A 14,546-nucleotide genomic window follows, 5' to 3' on the forward strand; every position below is an offset into this window, starting at 1 on the left:
AGGCAGAGTGAGTTTTTCCTTGGAAACTTGTCTGGGAAGAGGTGTGAGCATCACAAGGCACCTCTGAAAGTAAAGAGATGGTCTTGTAAACCAGGAATAGGGCCAAGTGTTTCCAACCTTGGCTAGAGATTTCCCACAGCACATCACTTAACTTCTTTTAAATGTTAACAGATATTTGGTCTCCTATTTCCCTCTGGTTAGTATGGAAACACTTCCCGAGTGCCTTTCAGCACTCTCAGCAACAAGGCTGGGGAGTGGGCTCCCCAGAGCACAGGGTCCACACCAGGCTGTGCTCACAGGGCCTGCAGCCAACAGGAGGCTGGGGGTGGTGCGGCCCCTGTACAACAGCCACATGCCACATCCACTGCCAGAAACTCTCCCAAAATAACAAAAGCCAGGAGAAATAGGCTAGTGAAGCTGCACTAAAATCTCTGTGAGCATAGTGAGCACTACAATTGGCCCAATAGCATAAGCATTTGTGTGCATGCTCTTAGCCTAAAAATAAACTTAACCTGGCCAGTGAAGGCTAAATAAAATCAAATGACATTATCTTTGCCTCTGCTTGAGAGCATTCATACAATTGCCAGCTATCCATTAGCCCGTAATAACTTGTCTCACTTCTAATGTGACCAAACGGAACCAAACGAAGACAACCCGTATCCTGAGTGCATCCGCGCCGGGCACTAATTCAGTTTAACACCATCTACGGAGACTTTACACATTTGATAACAGATGAGAACAGCTTGTGAATGGTTACAGAGCGGGTTAGAAAGCTTCCTGGCTTAGTGCTGATTCTCAGGGAGACTCCCCAGCACATCCACAGTGCTTTGACTCCTTAACCACACAAGCTGGTGGGGCATGTCTGTCGTGAACCATCTCCCACCGCGTTTCCCCAGCCACTTCCACTTGCATTGTCCTACCTGTCCTCCACGGATATGGCACCACGCTTTGCAGAGGAAAGGGATGCTCCTCAGCTTGCAGCGACATGGTGGCTCTTGCTGCCAAGACATACAGCTGAGGGTTTCGGCTTCCTTTCTTCTTTCTCCCTGGCCCTGCGGCTGCTTCTCCGAATGCTCCACGTGTGCAAGCAGGGACACGTGCGTGTGCTGCCAGAAGATCACAGAGGTGTTGAGACATGGTGTTTTTCCCAGCCCCTCTGTTGCTCTGTGTGTTTTTGTGTACCCAGAAGCTGCTGAAGCTTGATGTATTAAAACACAATCCCTACATCAGGAAGCAGCTCGGTCTCCCCTCCTGCTGCTCACAGAGCACCTTTACATCCTCCCCGCTTCCCAAGGAGGGGTTGGGGGAAAAAAGCCAAACCCCAGGCAGAGGTCTGCTCTTTTTGCCTTCTTATCGTGCACAGCTCTCTGTACGTGAGGTCTCACAAAGGGTGTGAGCCAAGCCTTAACCTCACCACAACCTTCAATTAAGGAAAGAGCGAGCAGGGAGCCTTGGCAAGCACCACACCAAAGCCCAGAGCTGTCAGTGCAGCTCTGCAGCGAGCTCCCAGGAGCTAGCTACTAATACTAAGAAAACAAGGGCAAAGAAACCCAAAACAACCCCCCAAGCCCAAATTTCTGATTAAATAACACTAAACCACCTAATGTAAACTACTGCATGCAAAGAGACCTGGAAGATGGGCAGTGTCTGTGCTGGGAAGCCCCAGCTGGAGCATGGCTGTGAGAGCATCCTCTGCTCTTGGCCAGGAGACGGGAAGAGGAGCTCTCCCAGGATCAGCTATTTGTGGCCGGAGAAGGCAACCAAATGCAGGACAGCTCAGAAGGAAACTGAGCCTGGAGCAATAATATGCTCATCCTCACCTGCAGCTAATGGGCTGTGGCTCGTCTGTTTGAAAGACTTTCTGCTAACTCCCCCCTGAAGTTTTACCCAGCCCAGGGGGAGAGACTGAGACTCTGTCCACTGAGCAGGAGACAGCCATGGGGAGCTAAACCTGGGGCCTGAGCTCCATCCTTCAGAGCCAACGGCAGACGCAGCCTGGCATTTTCAGTTTCAAGGATTTTTTGCTTGTAAGGACCAAGTAGCAGTTGAAGCTCGCTGACTGAATCCAGCCTGTTTTATCTACTCCAGTGTTGCAGCATCAGGTATCTAGTTAACCTCAATACCGTAACAGGGTTTACAACAGACCAAAACCTTCCTTCTAAAGTTTCAGGGACCCCTGGGGTGCAGCTGAGGCTCAGTATAGGGCTGACCTGCACAAAAAGAGATGTTTTCAAGTGCAAATTCCACCTATTCAATTATTATCCACCCCAGTGCTGAGCCCTGCAACGGGAGGGAGGGACGGGGGATGGATGATGCTCTGGGTACCTGGCTGGCTTTACCTCCCCAGGGTAATGCAACCCCACCACTGCCTCTCTGCACTGCATCACCGAATTCCCAACAGCAACAGCGTCAGTCGTACCTGTCCCATAAAGGAAAAATTAAAGTAGGTTACCAATAAAAAAATCCAGTCACCCTGTTGAAGAAAGTAAGTAAACACCCTCGGCTGAGTGACGGATGCATTGGAAAGTTACACAGCCTAATGAAGAGCACTATGAGCTGCTGGCATTATCACATTTGCTGTGACCTTAAAAAAGAATAGCTCCGGCTGTCTCCAGAGTACAGTGTTGTATGTTCTTGGATTTCTAATACTAGCGGGAGTGCAAAATCCAGCACTGATTAAAATCATAGAAGCTTTTGCTTCTACACCAAGGAAAGAGGGAGAATGGATTGTATTACAGACATTTTGACAGAAAAAATATTTGCTTACTCGGGGAGAGATATAACGTGTCAGTCGTGTAGTCAAACAGCAGGCAGGCTTGCTTCCACTCAAAGACAGCTTCGGTGAAGTCTGGTTTGGCTCGATTACAGGTTTCACGGTGCAGGGGCCCCGGCTGTGTGCAAACACCTCCAAGAAGCCCCTTTGCAGATCATCCTGGTGCAAGCAGAATCGATTGGCCAGGGGAAAGCAGGCAGGATCGCAATTAAAAAAAAAAAAAAACCAACCAAACCCAAAAAACCAAACAACAAACAAAAAAACCCCCAAAAAACCCAAACACAAACAAACCAAACAGGGGGCTGGCTGTGGTAACAGGTGGCCCGGGAAGAGCACATCCATGAAGCACAGAGGCTGCTGTGTTGTGGCTGTGGTACCTGTGGAGCTGTGGAACATCAAGGGCTGCAGAGGATGCCCTCAATGTGTTTTCTCCTCCACCTTGATACCGTCTCCACACTGCCCCACAGGGAAGAAATGGGATTGCTAAAAGCCCTCCCATACCCCCAGCCCTTCAAGCAGCCCCTGACACATCTCTCATAAGCACCAGAAGATGTTGGTTTGTGACCCAAAGTACCAGAAAAACTGTCCGTGCAGCCATGCCTACATGCACATGGGCTACACTTACATCAGGTTACTCAATCACTCTGCTCTAAGAATATTTAGCAACAGCATTGCTGTGAAAATAAAACAGATTCAACAAAACCAGCTTCAGTGACAGCAGCAAATTTCAATTGCATTTTCATTTCTGTGGAGATGCTGATGGTGAGTGTTGTGCCATCTAATGTCAGTATTCAACAATACATGACTAATTACACCAGAAATGAAACAAAGTCAATACATTTCCAACTTCATTCACTTCCAGTTGGGGTTTTATTAAAGAAAAAAGAAATGAAAATGAGGTCTGTCTGTTGAGATTGAACTAGAAGATTTAAATGCACATTTTCAAACTTTATACCATTCTTTTATATTTAATCTTTTTTTTCACGTGTGGTTATAAGCCTTCAAGTGATCAGAATGTCTTGCTCTTAAGATACTCATTTGTTTTGGAAGGTATATGGGAAGATTTCAGGAAAGAGAAAGTTAGGTTTCACCTGCTTTCTCCTAGAGTGCATGAGAAGAGGAATACGCTGTTTTAATTAAGTGTATTTATAGAACAGTATGGCAAAACATATTTCTCCTATTGTTGAGAAAACAATCTTGGTTTTCTCTCTCTGTTATATTACCTAGAAAATTAATCATTTCCCTCATACATTGTTTTTAATAAAATGTTAGTGTTTTTATCAATATGAAATGTCAGATTGAACCACACAGCTATTTGCTTTGGAATAATCATAATATTACCCACAGCTCTATTCAAAGCACCAAAGAACATAATAGTGTTAACTATAATTAGATTATTTTCCAGAGAGTTCAAAAGATGCATTGTAGAGCAGGGGTTTTCATAAGGAAAGAGTTACTTTGCCAAAACCCCCAAATACCTCTGCAAAAAATGATTTTGGAGAATTAACTCCCCTTTGTGTCTGGGCTTTAATTATTATCTTTTTTTCCTTGGTAATGTATGGACCCTAATTATCACGTTTTGAAAACATAACAGATGACTCAATAGGCAGATCTGGTTTCAGACTATGGTATTAACTTATCCCACTGCTACTCTGAACCTCCTGGGCCCACAGCACATAGAATCATAGAATCACTAGGTTGGAAAAGCCCTTAGAGATCATCCAGTCCAACCGTATCTGTCCACCACTAAACCATATCTCTCAGCACCTCATCCACCCGTCTCTTAAACACATCCAGGGACGGTGACTCCACCACCTCCCTGGGCAGCCTGTTCCAGTGCGTGATAACCCTTTCGGTGAAGAACTTCTTCCTTACATCCAATCTAACCCTCCCCTGGCGCAGCTTGAGTCCATTCCCCCTCGTCCGATCATCTGTCATTAGGGAGAAGAGACCAACACCCACTTCTCCACAACCTCCTTTCAGGGAGTTGTAGGCAGTGATCAGGTCTCCTCTCAGCCTCCTCTTCTCCAGGCTAAACAAGCCCAGTTCCCTCAATCACTCCTCATAAGACATATTCTCCAGACCCTTCACCAGTTTTGTGGCCCTTCTCTGGACACGCTCAAGGACCTCAATGTCTTTCTTGTAGTGAGTGTAGTACTACTACTCCTGAGGAACACCCATTACCTTCTGGCATGGCCCAGTAGGACCAGGTACAGATTTCCTCCAGAGAAAAATTCCCTTTCCGTGCATGGCATCCTTCCCAGCACCGTTCAGGGATCAGCATTTCACTCCTACCCTGGAAACAGATAGCACAACACTCTTGATAAAACAGTTCTGTGTTAGCACAATGCTACAGGGTTAAAGACATTTAATCAGGCAGTACAAGGCTGCATCTTCCTGACACAAAACGGGCAGACCATCACAAGAAATCATATCACCAATTTTATCGGTTATTTCTGAGCAAGCAGGTGATCAGGGCTTAAATTACTTTTACTCCAGAAAGTCTCTGTAATTGTTTGTTGTCTTTTTTCGCACCTGAGGTCTGTGTCCTAATGGATGTTTCATGGACAACTCATCTGGCATCTGAATCAGAGACTGAAGCCTCTATTGACCTGTTTGGGAGGAAGTCAGTGCTGATCATCATTGTATCTGACAAGTTTTAAGAAATTCCAGATAAACAGAAGTTGATAAACTACTTGCTGTTATACACCTGGCACTTTTGGATTTACAGGATTTATAGTGGCTGTTTCATCTCCAGTTTCTTGGAAAACCAAAGAAACATCAGAGATCTTGAAACACAATAACTTCAACGATAACTTAAAGGACACTACACAGCTCATTTTGCTATGGAAGTGATACCCTTTTGTGTGAACGGTATTGATTTCCTGTCATAAAGACCTTTTCTTTTCCAAGGATCCCTAAAGTATGCTAAGGGCTACCTACGGGAAACCCCATCACTGTGGTTCTGCACAGCTGGTCTAGAAAGAAGTCAACACTGGTCATCTCCATCTCACTTCTTAGCTGAACATTGTAGCTGAATCAAACAATTCTTCAGTATTAACCTGGGTCTCTAAACAAGTTTTTCAGTTCTGCTGAGTCCCCACATGTTTTCATTCTCCATGAACACTGAAAGGATCAACCTCACAACTTAAATGTTTGCAGGAAGGGAACTTCTAGTGAGAAAACACTAGCTATTGAACCATAGAGTTACGCATCCAGCTGGGTGGCTCCTGAGGATAACCATAATCAAAAGAAGGGACAAGAAATTTCAAATGCTTTCAGTCAGATTAGAAGAAAAAACTAGACCTAAACCAGGAATTAATTTCAGAAATTCATCAGCGTGTCATACCCTCTTGGCCTCCAGCACAGGTAAGTGTAGTCTTGTAAGGTGTCTGGGGAAAAGGCTGCATCTGCCCATGGGTTGGTACGATATCCCTACTAAGCTGTGAAGTACCACACCGTCAGCTACTACAAGACCTTGCAGTTCTCTCCGTTCAGAGAACCGAGGAAATTTATAAGAAACTTGGTTAGCAATGCCCCTTGTTTTGAAAAAGTCGCTCGGCGGTCTCTACTGACTTATTTTCATATATCTTCCTAGAGATGGTATTTCTCAGAGCGGAAGAACCTGCCCTGAGCCATTGGACCACCACAGAGCAGAAGAGTGCCACTTTATTGAATTACTATGGCCAATTTTACTCATATCCCAAAGCTGTTCTTGGAGGTCTTCCATTCACTATGGACAAGGCCCAGTTTAGCTTACCTTGCAAGATTTCTGTCCAAGTTTCTGTGGCTGCAGACATGTGAACATATTTGCTTCCAAGAGAGCTGAGACCAGCAGGAACCACAAAGACGCTGCCACTGGCAGCAAGAAAGATTTTATGTATCAGCACTGGGACTTCACTGACAGTAGCACTGTCTGTGGATATTGGATTAACAGCTCCAACTAAACAGAGCTTAAGCCGTTATAAAGTCAGTAGGAGGTTCTGATTGACCTCAGTGGGCTTTGGATCAAATCCCAGGAAGAATATGACTGAACTAGACAGTGTTACTGCAGCATGTTGTTCCTAGAAGACTCCTTTGCCAATGACAACAGTGGTGTTGGTGAACAGCTTTCTAACAGAGAGCTTGGGCTACTCGGGGGATTGGTTGGCTAGTTTCTGAAAGCAGTTTCTTGAGTCGTTGGCTGCTGAAGACAAGTGCCGGACAGGGAGTATTGAGTCTGTTCTAGTCCAATCTTCCTTCCCTGTCATCTAGTCAGCCCTGGGTGTTATTAACCACATTTTCTCACAGTTCTTCCCCTGCTCCTAAAGTCTCAGGGTGGGGCCTCAGGAGAGTGGGGACCTGGAGGGCTTTTCCACGCACTTCCCAGGTAAGTTCTCCTCCCTGCTCCTTCTGCCCTCCCTGTAAAAGAAAAGCGTGATGCTACTCGAGCTACAGGAATGGAACCTGCCACCTAAACTTCGGGACAGCCACTTCTTTTTTAGAGAAAGGATTAAATATAGTGAATACATAAACCTGAACCTTGACTCTCCCTTTCCAAACCTATTATTAAACTGGGGGAAAAAAAATGTTTTAGGGATACCAGAAACCCTCATTCCTAGCACTATACATGAAAAGAAAGACACGGTCCAAAGCCTGCCATTAAATGTTTCTCATGATTACTTGTTGTTAGAAGGGAGCTGCAGCTATGCTAATACAGTGTGCTCACTACAAAAAACCCTGTAATTGGGACAAGGCAGCCGCAAAGCTTCCCGCAGCTGGCAGGAATTGTGACTGTTCTCTTTGGTTTTAATCATGGCTTTTAAAGCAGATCAGTAACAGCAACAATTAGCCTTTTAGATTGGTCTCAGAAATTACCATTTTTAAAATATGGTGACTCTGCAGGCACAAACCTGAAAGCTCTGAGCTCTGCATAAAAGGAGCAGCCGTACACTCTGGTTTGTTTGCCACCAGTTTGGTTTCTCCTTTGTTTCTGCTGAATTGTGGTTCTGAAAAGCAGACAGGAACTTGCGCAGCTACTCAAAAGGAAATATCCTTAGTCACCTCCTTTTCCTCAAGAAACCTACCCTTTGAGACAACTTCTGCTCTGAAGGACTGTCTGGCCCTCCAGCTGTGTAAGGAGAAAAAGGAGGATCAACCACGTGGTGCCGCAGACTAACGCCCGCTAAGATTGGTGGTTCTTAGTCAGCAGAAGGAGTTTGAATCTTACCTAGTTGGGAAGGACTGAAGCACAGCCATTTGGAATAGGGACACAAAAGAACAAAGAGAGGAAAGAAACAGGGAAATTTTTGATACAATAAAGCCCAGAAGTTTCACATCCCTGAGTAGTGTATGAAAAGCAGTGTGGGAATCAGAACCAGCAGCTCATCAGAGCAGATGGGGTTGTGCCACAGGTTGCTGGTGAGAGGGTCCTTCGGTGCATCTCCACGAATGGCAGCGAGATCTCAGCCTGGCTGCCGAGGCTGGCAGGAGCTCGCCTTGCTCCTACCTGTGTCTGCTAAGCCACTGGAATTTTCGCCTGCGTGGAGACGTTACTCAGTGACCCTAACATCTTTTGTGAACCCTCTGTATTATCCACACAGATCCTGGCATACAGAGCTGGGTATCCCTATATAAAAACGCTCTTCATGTATTCTTCGTTCCTTCTGGGAGGGTTTGCCAGCACAGCAACACAAAGGAGCCTTTTCAAGTACTGATCTGGCCTTTGTGCCTCCGGGCTTAATTCTCTGATGCTAGGACTTCTTTGTACCACTCTGGCTTACGGAGTCTTTAAAGTACAAGTGTAAGTGCACTTCGATGTATCTACATGTCAGGTGGTAACAGGATGTTTCTTGCCTACCTCAAAGAGCGACAGAGTGGTGTTATCAACCAACACTTCCACCGGGCTTTGATTTCTCTCAAAAAAGCACTTTAACATTGACACTCATTGCTCAGTCTCGCTGGAACCTGCTGCAAATCCCACACGTGAGCTTCACAGTACTGCGTCTCTGCCAGACTGTTGTGGCAGCTACTGTCCAACTTCTTCAGTCCCAAAACTTATTTACCTGTCCCAACGCTGAAGATGCCACAGGCAGCTTTGGGGCTGCAGGTCACTCCTCTTCAATAGAGCTCAAGCAGTTTGTTACCTCAGCTGTGTTGTACTTACCCACCGTTAACATCATTAACAGTGCGCATGGATGTGTGAGTAACACTTACACATGGGAGTAACCTCCGATCTTGGCAGCTGAGAACTGGTTTGGAAAATACCACTGGAATTTGAAAAGCAGGCACTGCTTCCCAAAGAGGCTTTGCAGGTTATTTCATCAGGTACCTGTCTGCTGTTACACCTGGGTGACTGTTAGAAGTTGGCAAACCAGCAGTTATGATGGTTTTATGTCAAATAAATCTTTGATTTGAGGGTTTAGAGATAAAATGTAGCCAGAGAATCTCTCTGGCAGAGGTGAATAGACCATACTCTGCTGTATGATGTCCTGTTTCTGTGAAAACAACAGAAAGACAACGTACCCTGTACCAAGTTTTCCAACCGATGCAATTACAAAATGGCCAAATGCTATACACAAGGAATGCTGAAAGACCTCACCCCATACGTAGCTGATTTAACTCTAAATGATTCCGACAGTTTCTTGCTTTATTTCTGTCACAAAATTGTTGGGAAATTTAGAAAATCATCATTTTTCAACATCATAATTTGTCTTTCTCTATATGCACTATAGACCTAGGAAGAAAAGAGTAGGAGCCGCAATTACGGAAGGCTTTCAAAGAAGCAAAGGAAAATCAGCTTTATGGAACAATCCTGCATGATTAATACGTGGAGCTGAGGCTGAGCCTTTCATCCCAATGGGCTCCATGTACATGTGGACAGAAGTGCAAAGTACCTATTTTTTACTTCAAGCCTGTCATTCCCTATGTACGTTCAATCAAACGGCATTGAAAGGTGGAAGTGCTGATTTTGTCCATGATGACTGATAATGGGTTTAACACCTCCCTGGGAAAGTGCAATAGGAATTGGCAGGAATATAAACCTTATATTTCCTGAGGTCATATTTTACTTTTAAAATGGGATTTTTTGCTGCTGTAAATACGGTGAATGCTGAGCCAGAGCCATCATTAAGGCTTGCATGTTCCACGTTTTACATCACTACACTTGCCTACATCAAAATCTGCACATAACAGACACAGCAGGAGTCTGACAAACCAAATGTTTTTGAATGCGGTTACCAGTTTAACGCTGGGCTTTCATTTATTCCTGCTTTATGAAGCTATTCATTGAAGCAATGTGCATTAACGGTAAACCAAAAGGTATTTTAGCCAATCAGGACGTGGCACGGAGAAATGCTATTGTAATAACCATGAATGATTCCTATTATAAATAGCCACGACTCCATACAGGAAAGCAAAGGATAATGTGTTTATTTTAAATGCCAAAATGGGCAATATTTCCATTCCACAACTTTAAGGGACCAGAAAGCATATTCTTTATGTATATGCAATAATTGACGCCAGGATGGAGCACGAGCAAATGACTTACTGCTCATGTTAGCCTTGCACAGCTGACCCGCTTCCTCCCTACTCACCATTTTCCAGATGTAACATTTGAGGCAAACATCCTCTTCACTGCTTAGTCTTTCACTCTACATCATTCTCTGCTTCCAGCAGTATCTCCTAGTAATGCAAGCACCAAGCATTAATGGAAGTGGTTTAATAGCAAATTCCGGAAAACCTGCCTGTAACAAGAGCAGAGCCTTATTCAAAGCTGGATAATTCTGATGGATTTGTGGTAAATGTGCAGCTTGCTGACAATGTATCAAGTGGTTGCTGTAGCCTTGATTTTCTCTTTTCATGACATTCAATAAAACACAGTTATTTTAATTCAGAATTTCTGTCCTTGGGAAAATAACAAGCTTTTTCCCTCTTTTCCATCCCAAAAAGGGGATGGAAAAAAAATTTAAAACTAATATTTTGAGGGGAAAAAAAAAATTGAGTTTCAAACTTTTTTCAAGAACAAAATGCTGTAGGTTGGTGCAACAGCTATCCTCGCTGGCTGACGGAAGGTGAAGTTTTATGTCTCCTGCAAAGGCCAGCATGCCTAGCCAGGTTATGTGTCCCTGTGTTGCACGGAGGACATGTGGCTCTCAACACACCAGCTGTTCCATGGGAAATCATCTTGGTTTTATTGGGGTCTCTGTAAGACCCATACTGTATTTCCCATAACTCACCCAGCAAGTCCTCCAGGCTTGAGGCTGCTCTGCCACAAAACCAGCTCTTGCACCTGGAATTCTCCATCCCCTAAACAAATCACTAGGGTTTGGATGCACATTTCCTCTTTCAAGGAATGGTTTTCTGGAAACCACATTAACCTAAAATGAAGCAGGCATCAAAACATTACATTAGCAGTTTATACCCAACCATCAACTCTTCATTCTTCAAGGAAACAAAAATAGAGATAGCAATGTTCTTGGCACTCTGAAAAATGCTAGCACAAAGATGTGTAACCTTCTGGATGTCCTTCAGATCCTAAAGATCCCATAAACATGTTTTATTTATCATGATTCAGGTTTTATACACAGCTGTTGTCTAAATTTTTCAAAGTTATTAAAAAAAAAAAAACCCACACTTTTTTCCCCAGAAATAATTGATTAAAAATTAAACATCTTATGAAAAATTCAGAAAAAACTGTCCCTTATAATGAAAATTTTAATTGATATCTGCTTGAATACACTATCATATTCATTATTGAAATTCTATTTTTGCTGATCATTTTTATTGAAAAATTTGAGGGCTTCATTAATAGAAATTTGACAGGTCTGAATGCCTTCAGATGAAAACTATTTTGCTTAAGGAATTGTGTGGCATTCAAGCCAATCTCTAACAATGCTATGTGATACAGATAGCTACCCACAACTATAGTAACGTAACATTTGACATCACTATTCCTACAACCGCCGTATTAGCAAGTAACGCAACTGAATTTCCCTAGGTTTCAGGATGAGGCTTATGGATTTGCCCAAGGAGGTAATACAGATGGCAGTAACAAATCAACCAACCAGCCCCCGTGAGGTTAACTTTTTGCAGGGAGAGATACTTGATAACACTATCAGCTCTGAAGAAAACTCTAGCCTGATTTTCCTAGCCTGAATGCAGAAGCTGCTTCATTGATGGGGAGTATTTAACTTGCGGGATGAACGAAAGGAAATGTTTTAGAAAAATAGCTTGAAAAAAAAAGACAATTGTCTCTTTCTGCCTAAGATGCTCTATAACTTCTAGATGGTGCCCTGCTAATTGCAAAAAGCACAAGGCATTCAAGTCATAAACCAGCAATTCTTGAGGCAACCAAAATAGCCTTTAAAATTCACGGCGGTAAGACGGCTTCATTATGGTGCTGAAACCACAGTTTCTCAACAGTAGCTCCCAATTCCATGCAAACCTCTCTGCCAGGATTTGGTAGGATAGACAGGGAGGCCAGGGTGGGAAAAAGGGAAACGATGAAAGAAAACTTTGCTGCAAATTAGTTACAAAAGGGTTTTAAGATGTCTCGTTTCCAGTGTCTTTGGCCTCCGCCACATCTTGCAGTAACTCTTCCAGGAGGGCTGGATGATGCTAACAAATGATCAGCCTTGACTCGCTCCTTATTCAGGCAATCTCCCGACAGCAGCTTCCCCCAGCAAGAGACGGGGAGGGACCTTTAGGATTTCACACACGCTGCTTGAAACAGCAAGCAGGACCTGACCACAGAGCAATTTGCAGATGATAGCTCTCTTTCAGGGATCTATCTTCCTCCCTGCTATGTTTCGCCTCATTCTTTCTGTCCCATCCCAGGATTTATGTCCCTTTTTCTTTCCTATCTTACTCAGCCTCTCCCTCCTGCAATCATCTCCCTGCTACGTCTTCCCAATCGTGAGGAAAAAAGTGATTATTGTGTAGCTCACCCTGACACTCATGCTCCGTGACTTGAAGGGTTTTTCAGGGTGATGCTTTCCAGCCCTCCTGAAACTGAGTAAAAATTAACATGTAAAAACCCCAGAATCTGTGGCCTGTTGATCTGATCCTGGGAAAAACACGGCTCTAGCTGCGGCTGTTTTACATCTAATCACAGCAGAAGAACAGTTTCCAACCGGTCTTATTTGTAGCTTTTTATCTCACTGTCCAGCCAAGTCAATCAATTGCTGCAAACTGTGTTGTGCTGCAGGGTAAAGAGTGAGAGAGAAATATTCAGCCAAACTGTAGAAAAATCCTTCCTACCGCTGTGTATATATGTTGAAACAGCAGCCTGGCCCCTGCTTGCCAGGTAATGCCACCGGCCCTTGATAAGCCTGTTACAGCTCTTCCACTTTCAGGAAAAAAACATAAGAAGATCCATCATTCAACCCAGGCAGCATCCATGGAATGATTACTCCCTCCAAAACAATTATATCTGCAAAAAGCTCCTTTTCCTCAGAGGGAAAAATCCTTGTGGAGACTGTTCCCAATTAACATTTAATAGATGCCTCTATTTCTTCAGGAAAAGGGTTGTTCTAGTTCCCATTGGAACCACTTGGAAACTTCAACTGTCTTTGAACCAAGCCCAGTGATGATGCATCTTCATTAGTGATAGGAGTGCTCCCTTGTTTCAGGTTTTCCTGTGGTTTTGATGCTTATCCATCATGCTGTGGCATACTGGGGATGAGAAATTGGATACAAACTTGAACAAAGAACTGAGATTTTCTACCAACTCGGCCATGCCTCATGCCTGGCTCAAGGACTGTGTGGAGGATGGTATTTTCAGTAACTTTTGCTCTGGGGACGCTGTTGGGACCAGTCCCTGCCTCCAACTTCAGGACGGCTGGGAAGTGGGGTTGGGCAGCTCAGCACTGGGCTGGGCATAACTCCAGTGTCCCCAGCTGCCAGCTGATATCCCCTGGACCATTAGTGGACAAGCAGGACATGTTCTCCTGGGTCGTTATGCCCACTCCACCAACCCTGCAGTGGTCCTTAATTTTGGGGGCTAGAAGCTATCAAGTCAGGGGAAAGAAATTAATAATTATGCAACTGTCTTTCTTGCTTTGTATCTCTGCAGAACACCTTCAGAGTGCTTTCCCTTTCAGCTGCCCCACAGCAACAACACCTAAGGGTCCTGGGAGGAGCAAGGATGGTGTTTTTTTAGTGGAATTATCATTTCATTTCTGTGCAAACAACCTGCCAGACTGCTAGCCTGGGAGCTCTCTGCAGGGTCCATCTTCCTAAATGCCTGGTAAAGGAGAGGAGAGATTCCCTCTCATTCCCATAGGCTCTTTCATCAGCTCTTCCACACTTCCATCCCCCTGCTTATGTTTTTCTGTATATCTCATTACTTTTCTCAACAAACTGGGTGCAGTTCTTAATAGTGATTGCCATTCTTCTTTCTCTCACACACAGACACACTTCTTTCCCTCTTTCTGCCATCACACAGCCTTCAATCTTTTCTCTTGCCCTGTTTAGGCACTGTAAAAGCTTTTCCTTGTGTTCTCCCACTGCTGTTCAGTAAACAACTCCTCTTGATCAATTCTGTGCTGCAAAATGTTTGCAACGCGCTGCTTACCTGAAGTTCCCTCTAATTCCTTGGTGTTGCACTTCCAAAGCTTCACTTTCTTGTTGCATCTGTCTGTGCAGCACTTCACAGCGTTCACCTACAGGTTCTCTCTTCCTAGATCCTCCAGCAGTGTAGGGTTTCCTTCTAAAATATCCATGGTTGTTCTTGGTATGCCCGTAGTACCTTGCAATGAGAAGGAAAACAAAAGTGGTTGTCAGCTGCAGACAG

Source organism: Eurypyga helias, unplaced genomic scaffold (assembly GCF_000690775.1).
Source record: "Eurypyga helias isolate BGI_N326 unplaced genomic scaffold, ASM69077v1 scaffold3668, whole genome shotgun sequence".
Taxonomy (NCBI): domain Eukaryota; kingdom Metazoa; phylum Chordata; class Aves; order Eurypygiformes; family Eurypygidae; genus Eurypyga; species Eurypyga helias.